Source organism: Otolemur garnettii, unplaced genomic scaffold, assembly GCF_000181295.1.
Source record: "Otolemur garnettii isolate 467f Iridium unplaced genomic scaffold, OtoGar3 scaffold00060, whole genome shotgun sequence".
NCBI classification, from domain to species: Eukaryota; Metazoa; Chordata; class Mammalia; order Primates; family Galagidae; genus Otolemur; species Otolemur garnettii.
This window is the reverse complement of record NW_003852455.1, coordinates 2,577,735-2,586,347: the sequence shown is the minus strand read 5'-3', so window position 1 is coordinate 2,586,347 and position 8,613 is coordinate 2,577,735. Positions and strand designations below refer to the sequence as shown.

The 8,613-nt window shown below is 46.2% G+C and overlaps 1 non-coding gene across 1 annotated transcript; it reads right to left on the bottom strand.

The window, feature by feature from the left end:
- Positions 1–219: 219 nt before the first annotated feature.
- LOC111726309 lies at positions 220–354 on the bottom strand. The gene has a single exon (XR_002774118.1). It is a non-coding gene; the product is annotated as a small nucleolar RNA SNORA70 (small nucleolar RNA).
- Between the last annotated feature and the right edge of the window lie 8,259 nt (positions 355–8,613).

Sequence of the window (8,613 nt, the reverse complement as noted above, 5' to 3'; positions counted from 1 at the left end):
ATGTGAATCTTCTGATGGCCAGGAAACTTGAACTTAGCCCTGCGAAGGGCCTCAATCACATGCTCCTTGTTCTGTAGTTTGGTGCGGATGGACATGATGACTTGGCCAATGTAAACCCTGCCCACAGTGCCCTGGGGCTTTCCAAAGGCACCACGCATACCTGTCTGGAGTCTAGATTGGGACAGCACAAGGTCTAACACATGAACATGAATTGGAAAGGAATGTCTCCACGGTCCCTTAGAGCAACCTATACAAGCAACAGGCTGCATACACTACCAAGAAGGCTGCTGTTTACAGCCACTGCACACCAGGCCCTCATGAGGAAAGGAGCATGGTTGGCTTAATTAGCTGCAGATTCGCAAACCTTTTCTGATCACAGATTCCTTGGAGAATCAGAGAAAAGCTAAGGAATCAGAATGCAGATGCATGCCCTTCAGCTCTAGGGTAAGGTGACCAGATTTTAACATTGGTAAAGTGGGACACCATTGATGGGGGGGGGGAGGGGTGAGGCGGAGGAGGTGTGTGTTCTTGATTAGAAATTTGGTCTATATGGAGCAACAAAAATTTTCATAGAACGCAGATATAGTATTGTAATATATTTTTTAATTTCAACATAAGTACAATTTACAAATATAATACATTTTAAAAAATCATGTATAGGGAGGCGCCTGTGGCTCAAAGGAGTAGGGCACTGGTCCACCTGGGCGACCTTGCCCAGGAGGGGAGTAGGGAGTTTACATTAGTCTTTTCATTTCCAAATAAAGTTACATTAACCTCTTCATTCCCAAATAGAGTTACATTAACCTTTTCAGCAGCCCAAAACCGTATATTCCCTTCCCGTTGTCCCACACTTCCCTAGATTGTTGTGTATTCTTTTTAAAAATTGGGACTTTTAAAAAACGTCATGGGATGCAGGACAAATTGTTAAAAATCAGGACTGTCCACCAAAAGCGGGACGTCTGGTCACCTTACTCTGGGGGTTCACAGCACCCTGAAGAGCCTTAAAATCACTGTAGGGTCTGTAAAGGAATCCCTGAATCTTAAGTCATTAATTATTTATTTGGGAGGGCTGGAGAGAAGAAGTTTACAGTTAAACGAAATATATTGAAAAACGTTAAAGTCTGAAGCCATTGCTGTCATTTTAGGGATCTCTTCAGAGCCCAGGCAGGGAAGGCTTTGGTCACTGCAGCCAGGGCCAGGATTTGGCTCCCACCCCCACCCCCTTGCATTGTTCTCCAAATCCCTTGGTGATATGAGCAGATACCCTGGAGGGGCCAAATAAGGGCCCCCCCTGGCTTCCTTGAGCAGGACAGGGCCTGCCTGTGTGCTTTTCTTTAGTGTCAGAAAAGCCAAAATTAGCCTCACTTTTGTTCTTTTCTCAGGAGCCTCTAAATTGTATCTCAGGAAAGGATTATTGTGCTCTAGGGACCCTATCTTATCATGGGGTGTGGGGGAGGTGATGAGTGAAAGGAAAATGGTCTTTGACAAATTGGTTCAATTCGGACAATCACATGACTTTCCAATAATCGCCCACCAGTGCTTTAGTGAGGCTATTGTTTCAGTGCCTGCCTGAATATTTAGCCAAGTAGGAGGCCTGGGAGGGCTGGAGAGCTGTGATGGTGTGGGAAAATGACTGTTCCTGGTGATCACTTTGCATTTTGTTGCCCAGGAGACTCTGTCCACAACTTTCATTCTTTACCACTAAGTTTGAAGGGCTGATAACACTCTGGAAGTGAGGCGCTGCTGCCTGCGGGGCACTCACTGCCAGAATGCACAGAACTGGGGGAGATTCCCTCTGTAGCGATTGGGGAAGGGGCTTTGCAGGTGGTGGCACTTGAGCCCAGTTTGATTCTGCTCTTCCCTGCCTTGTGGCTGATGGGGCTGCATTGCTGACCCCTTTGAGGAGATATGGAAATATTCTTTTACTTTTCCTGGTGAACACTGCTCAGAAAAACAAAATCACACAGAGTGAGCCAGGGGACAAAGGAGACCTGAGCTGCTGGAGCTGAAGGTATCACGCAAAGAATTCAAGGCATGACCAGGCATCTGCCCTTGTGCAGCTTTTCAAAAATTCCTGGGTCTCTAGGGAGAGAGAGCACGAGTTCCAGGGTGACCTCACTCTGCTTTACTCAGCCTGACATCACAGGACATTCGGGGGACGGGGGGGGGGGGGGGGAGCCACAGCATGTGAGAATGTGTGTTATCGATGGGGAACACTTTTCCCCTGCGCTCATGTGGTCATCTGTCTGATATGCTGGTGGGTGGAGGTGGGCAGAAGGGAAGGGAGTGTCCAGTCACCGGCGACAGAAAAGAGCCATGAGGTCATTGGAGCCCGATGCTTTCCCTGCTGACCATTGGCAGCAATTGTCTTCCCAGCTTCCATTCCCAAGGGTTCACCTCCGCTCCCACAGAGGGCTTTGATATTGGGATTCCTGCTGTGGATGTACATTTTCTTCCATCTGCCCTGATAGCCAGGCAGGATTTATTATTCAGCAAGATAGTTGAGATTTAACTGAGAACTGTCATTTTGTTTCCAACTTTTGATGACAGTTCCCTCACACCTGCCCAGGCATAACCGGGTAAGCAGTGCTCACCACTCTCTCCACCACCTGCCTTGCCCCCTCCCCCCACACATCCAGTGTCCTTCACTACGGATCTCACCAGGATTTGGGATTCCTCCCACTCTTCCACCCCTATACCACTGAATCAGCATCACTGATCAGGAGCTGAGACCTGAAAATCTACTATCAGGAAACCACCCCAGCAACTGCGGCAACCTGAGTCTGACAATCAATGAACTAGCTGATCTTTAAGAAGCTATTTAGCTCCAATGTTCTAGGATCAAAACATTCTGAGAAATGTCAGCCGCAAAGGAAGAAGCACATGGCCTCCCACTTGTGCAGGGGTCTCAGTCCTCTTACCTCCATGATCCTCAACCCTAGCTGCACATTAGAATCATGCCTGAAGTTTTATCATTCATTTATCTGGAGACAGTCTCACTCTGTTGTCCAGGCTAGGGTGCCATGGATCAGTCTAGCTTACAGCAACTTCAGACTCCTAGGCTTTAGCAATCCTCCTGCCTCAGCCACCTGAGTAGCTGGGACTACAGGCGCCTGCCACAGCACCTGGCTAATTTTTCTATTTTTAGTAGAGACCGGGTTTCTGCTCTTCCTTGGGCTGGTCTCGAACTCCTGAGCTCCAGGGATCCTCCCACCTTGGCCTCCCAGAGTGCTAGGATTACAGGTGTGAGCCATCACACTGGGCCTATGCCTGGGGTTTTAATAAATTACATATCATGCCATTTCCAAGAAGATATTGGACATGTGGGCTTCTCTCCCCCTTTCTCTAAAAAAGTAAAAAAAAAGAAAAAGGCTGTGGAATCCCAGGCAATGTTTCCATGAGAAGTGTAGTTATTGAGACCTGGTCATCTCTTTGGGAATCCTGATGAGGACAAATTGCATGGAACCTCAGAAGACACCCTTCTGAACAGAGTGGGCTATGGGGAGTCAGGACTTACTGTAATAAGTTTCTTTAAGAGAATAGCCTTATTGTCTGTGCAAAGATGTGCTCTTGGAGCCTTTAGGTCCCAAATTGGCGAAAAATTCCTGCAGGTGCTAGGGTGGACCTCTGGGGAGGAGAGGGCAGGAGAGGGAAGCTGGTTCCCGCTGCTGGTGCGGCTAGGAGCAGGTCTGACTCAGCATTCCGGAGCCAGCTGGTGTCCTGGAAGGAGGCTGTGTAGGTGGACTACTATATAGGGAGCCCAGGTGGGGCTTCTCTTGGCCACAGTTACCAAAAGGGGTGGGAGTGGTCTCTTCTTGAAGGGCTACAGCTGGCAGAGGCTATTAGGAGCAGTCAGTGGGCACCAGCTGAGGACAGGGGTGGGGACCAGTGTCCGACAGTGACACCATGAGGCAGTGAGAAGTCACAGCAGAGGTAATCATAACGGCTAATTTCTTTGGTTTTATTTGCCCAGCATTTATCAAAGTGCCTTACACCTATTTAATAATATTTAGTAGGCTCTGCTGTGCTGTCCTGATTCACCAGGGCCATGTCCAGGACTGAGCTGGGCCCTGCTTCCACTCCCTGGAAGTCGAGTGCTGCCAGTGCTCCCCTGGCAGGGACACTGACTCACTCAGGACAGTGTGGTGAGTCACTGCTTGCCTTTGGGAGCTACCTCCTGGTTAAGGTGCAGTCAAAGGGGCAACATCCTCTGTCACTCTCTGCTCACTCAGGAAACAGTGGGGCACTTCTCAGTCCTGTCTGCTCTAAAGTGCAAAGGGCTTTACTCATACAATCTCATAAAAAGTCCTCACGCCCTTGAGGACTAAAAGACATCCCAGGTGAGTTTTACAGAATTCAGGAACTAAACCTAAAATGGGAGAAACCAGTTGGGTGCAGTAGCACCCACCTGTAGTCCCAGCTACTGAGGTGGGAGGATCTCTTGAGACCAGGAGTTCGATGCCAGCCTGGGCAACACTATAAGACCATTTCTTCAAAAAAAAAAAAAAGAAAGAAAGAAAAGAAAGAAAGAAACCTATAAAACAACAGCATTGCTTCATGCTGAGGAAGTAATCATAGTAACTAAACTCTCTTTGGCATTTAGGACTTGAAAAGGCCCTTTCATGGTTTCTTTTCAGTGTTCACAGCCACCATTCAATAAGACAGGCAGAAGGGGAGTAAATTTAGGCCAGGTATGGTGGCGCATGCCTGTAATCCTAGCACTTTGGGAGGCCAAAGTGGGTGGATCCCCTGAGCTCAGGCGTTCAAGACTAGCCTGAGGAAGAGGGAGACCCCATCAAATAGAAAATCCTGGGTGCTGGGTGCTGTGGCAGGCACCTGTAGTCTCAGCTACTCAGATGGCTGAGGCAGGAGCATCCCTGAGCCCATGAGTTTGAGGTTGCTGTGAGTTGTAACACCACAGCACCTAGCCTAGGGCAACAGAGTTGAGACTCTGTCTCAAAAAAAAAAAAAAAAAGTGCAAATTTTTTTCTTTTTTAAGAAGAATACTGGGAATGGGTGAGTGGTGGGAGTCAGGACTTGTCTGTCCCCAGCCAAAACTGGCTCTCTGGAGACCACCGTGGTGCTGACAGCACCAGACATTCATGTGCTCCTGCTCCAGGCAAGCACTGCTCCGTCAGGGACTGGCGGCAGCACTTCTGAGCCTGGCGCTTTATTGTGTACTATCTTATCTTAATAGGAAAAGGCAATTCAGGGGAAGAATTTCCTTGTCACGGTGCTCCAGACTTTCCATTGTCCAGCTTTCTTAGCCCCGGTTCATCCCCTGGATCTGACCATTACTCATATCCATGAAGGCCCCTTATCAGGGCTGTCTGAGATATAGGGCCTATTTTTTTCTCAGACCCAGACAAACTGGAATCTGTCCACCCTTTTAGGCCTGTCATCGTACCATGGTTAGTTAGCTCAGACTTCAGCCACATCAGGGAAGCTGTTGAAAGGTAGTCCCTGGTGATCCAGCTCTTTTCCTTCACAAAGGCTTAGAATTTCAGGATCCTGTACTGGCGAGTTTGATGGAGGTCCTCAGAGAGCTATCGCATGATGGGGCCAACTGGGAGAGTCTTTCATTTTCTTTTTCTCTTTCTTTCTTTCTTTCTTTTTTTTTTTTTTGATACAGAGACTCACTTTGTCACTCTTGGTAGAGTGATGTGGCATCATAGTTCACAGCAACCTCAAACTCTTGGGCTCCAGCTATCGTCTTGCCTCAGTTTTTCATTTTTAGTAGAGATGGGGGGTCTCACTTGCTCAGACTGGTCTCGAACTTGTGAGCTCAAGTGATCCACTAACCTCAGCCTCCCAGAGCATTAGGATTACAGGCGTGAGCCACTGCGCCCAGCTATGTGAGAGTCTTTTTTTACTCCTGTACTTTCTTCCCCAGCTTTCTTTGATAAACTTCCAACCTATGGAAAAGATAAAAGACTAATACAATGAACTTGTTCATACAATTTTCCCAGACTTACCCATCGTTCCCCTTTTGTCACACTTGCTTTCTCTCTCTCTCTGCGTACATTTATATACCTGAAAAACATACACGTTTGTCTGTTGAAACTTTTAAAAGTTGCAAAATCACAATGTTTCACGTGTTCAGCATATAAATTCTAAGGGGCATTCTCCTATGCAACCATAATAATATTCTCACTTTCAAGAAATGAAATGTATTCATTTTTTTATTCCAAATTAATATGAGGGTACAAATTGTTAGATTGCATTGTTCTCACTTCCAGGGTAAAGTTCCATTTGTAGAAGAGCCCCTCACCCAAGGGGTGTGTTATACACCCTCACGATGTGCACAATAGGTGAGATCTCGCCTCATGCCTTCCCTCCTTCTGCCAAGTGTCCTCCCCCCTCTTTCCTCCCCTCCCTCTTCTCCCTGCCCCTATACTAAACTATATTTGTATTTTATTATTTGGGCATGTAACTGTTTATGCATTGGTTTCATATTAGTATTGAAATGTATTCACATATCCCTGATCGTCCCAATAATTCCATATAGCTCCTCCTACCCTACCTCCACTTTAGACTATTTTATTTTGAGACAGGGGCTTGCTCTATCCCCCAGGCTGCAGGGCAGTGTTGTCATCATAGCTTACTGTAGCAGTGTCATCACTGTACACTGCAGCCTAGAACTCCCAGGTTCAAGTGATGTTCCTGCCTCAACCTCCCAAGTAAGGGGACTACAGATGCACACCACCTGGCCTGGATAATTTTTCTGTTTTTGTAGAGATAAAGTCTTGCTGGGGTGCTCAGGCTGGTCTTGAACTCCTACCTCAAATGATTCTCCCACCTTGGCTTCTGAAAGTGCTAGGATTATAGGCATGAGCCACAGCACCTGGCCTTTAGACTCCTTTAAAGTAGAACAGTTCTCTTTTCTGGTCTTTAGTGACCTTAATATCTTTAAACATCCAGACTAGTTCTTTTACAGAATGTCCCACAATGTGGATATGTATGGTTGTTGCCACAAAAATACATTCGGATTAAAATATTTTAGTGGGAACACTTCCTAGGTGATGATGTATCCTGTTCCAGAAACTACATCAGGAGGCACATAATGTGATTTTATCCCATTTTTGGTGTTGATTAAACTGATATCCTCATTAAGGCGACTCACTTCGGGTGGGGCAGGGGAGGGGGGAACATTCCCTTTGTAATTCATAAAGTAACCTTCAGGGCAGTAACTTTGAGACAGTATGAATGTTCTATTATCAATAACCTTTCACCCAGTGCTTTCAGCAACTACTGAAATCCTTTCCTGCTGATTATTATTATTATTATTTTTTTTTTTGAGACAGAGCCTCAAGCTGTCCCCCTAGGTAGAGTGGCATGGCATTACAGCTCACAGCAACCTCCAACTCCTGGGCTCAAGCGAGTCTCCTGCCTCCGCCTCCCAAGGAGCTGGGACCACAGGCACCCGCCACAACGCCTGGTTATTTTTTGGTTGCAGCCGTCATTGTTGTTTGGCGGGTCCGGGCTGGGGATTCGAACCCGCCACCTTAGGTGTACGTGGCTGGCTCCTTAGCCGGTTGAGCTATAGGCGCCGAGCCCCTGCTGATTATTATTACGGTAGTTGCAAAATGGTGGATGGCTTTTTCAGTTTGTTTTTATGTATTTTAAAAAGAAATATATATTATAGAAAATGTGTAAAATATTGAAAAACACAAAGAAAACATCCCTTCTACATACACACAGACAGCATGATAAAAAATACATGTATTAATGTTCAGCACAGTTCTTTATGAATTTCCCCTTTCCTAATATTTACACAGACTTTATTTGGGGGAGCATATATATATTTATAGCTTTCTTTTGCTTTGCCTAATTATAAATAGACATATGTTAATTTAAAAAGTTTGTAAAGCCTTAAAAGGGATAACATTCATAATCTTGTCCATGACATTGTCGTTTTATTTTTCATAGGTCCCTTTCCTTATTTAGACTAAGGCTGCTAGAAAAAATCTGTCCTTTTTTTTTTTTTTGGAGACAGAATTTTGCTTTGTCACCCTGGGTAGAGTGCTATGGCGTCACAGCTCACAGCAACCTCAAACTCTTGGGATCAAGTGATTCTCTTGCCTCAGCATCCCAGTAGCTAGGACTACAGGTGCCTGCCACAATACCCAGCTATTTTTAGATGGGGTCTCGCTCTTGCTCAGGCTGGTCTCAAACCTGTGAGGTTAAGTAATCCACTTGTCTCAGCCTCCCAGAGTGCTGGGATTACAGGCGTGAGCCACCGTGCCCAGCCTAAATTCTGTCCTTTTTCTCCCCTTCCCTGATAACTACTTGTCTGTCATATTCTCCTGGGGGTCTCTTTTGCATGTTTTCTCTGGTTTGGGAGCAGTTTCTATCAGGTTTCCTTGGCAATGATCTTAAACCACAGCAGCTACTTGAACCAAGGGACTTCTCTTGGAATACAAGAGATGTTTGTACCACAAGCTTTAAAGAAAAGGAAATTTTATTTTTTATTTATTTATTTATTTATTTTTTTGAGACGGAGCCTCAAGCTATCCCCCTGGGTAGAGTGCCATGGCCTCACAGCTCACAGCAACCTCCAACTCCTGGGCTCAAGCGAGTCTCCTGCCTCAGCCTCCCAAGTAGCTGGGACTA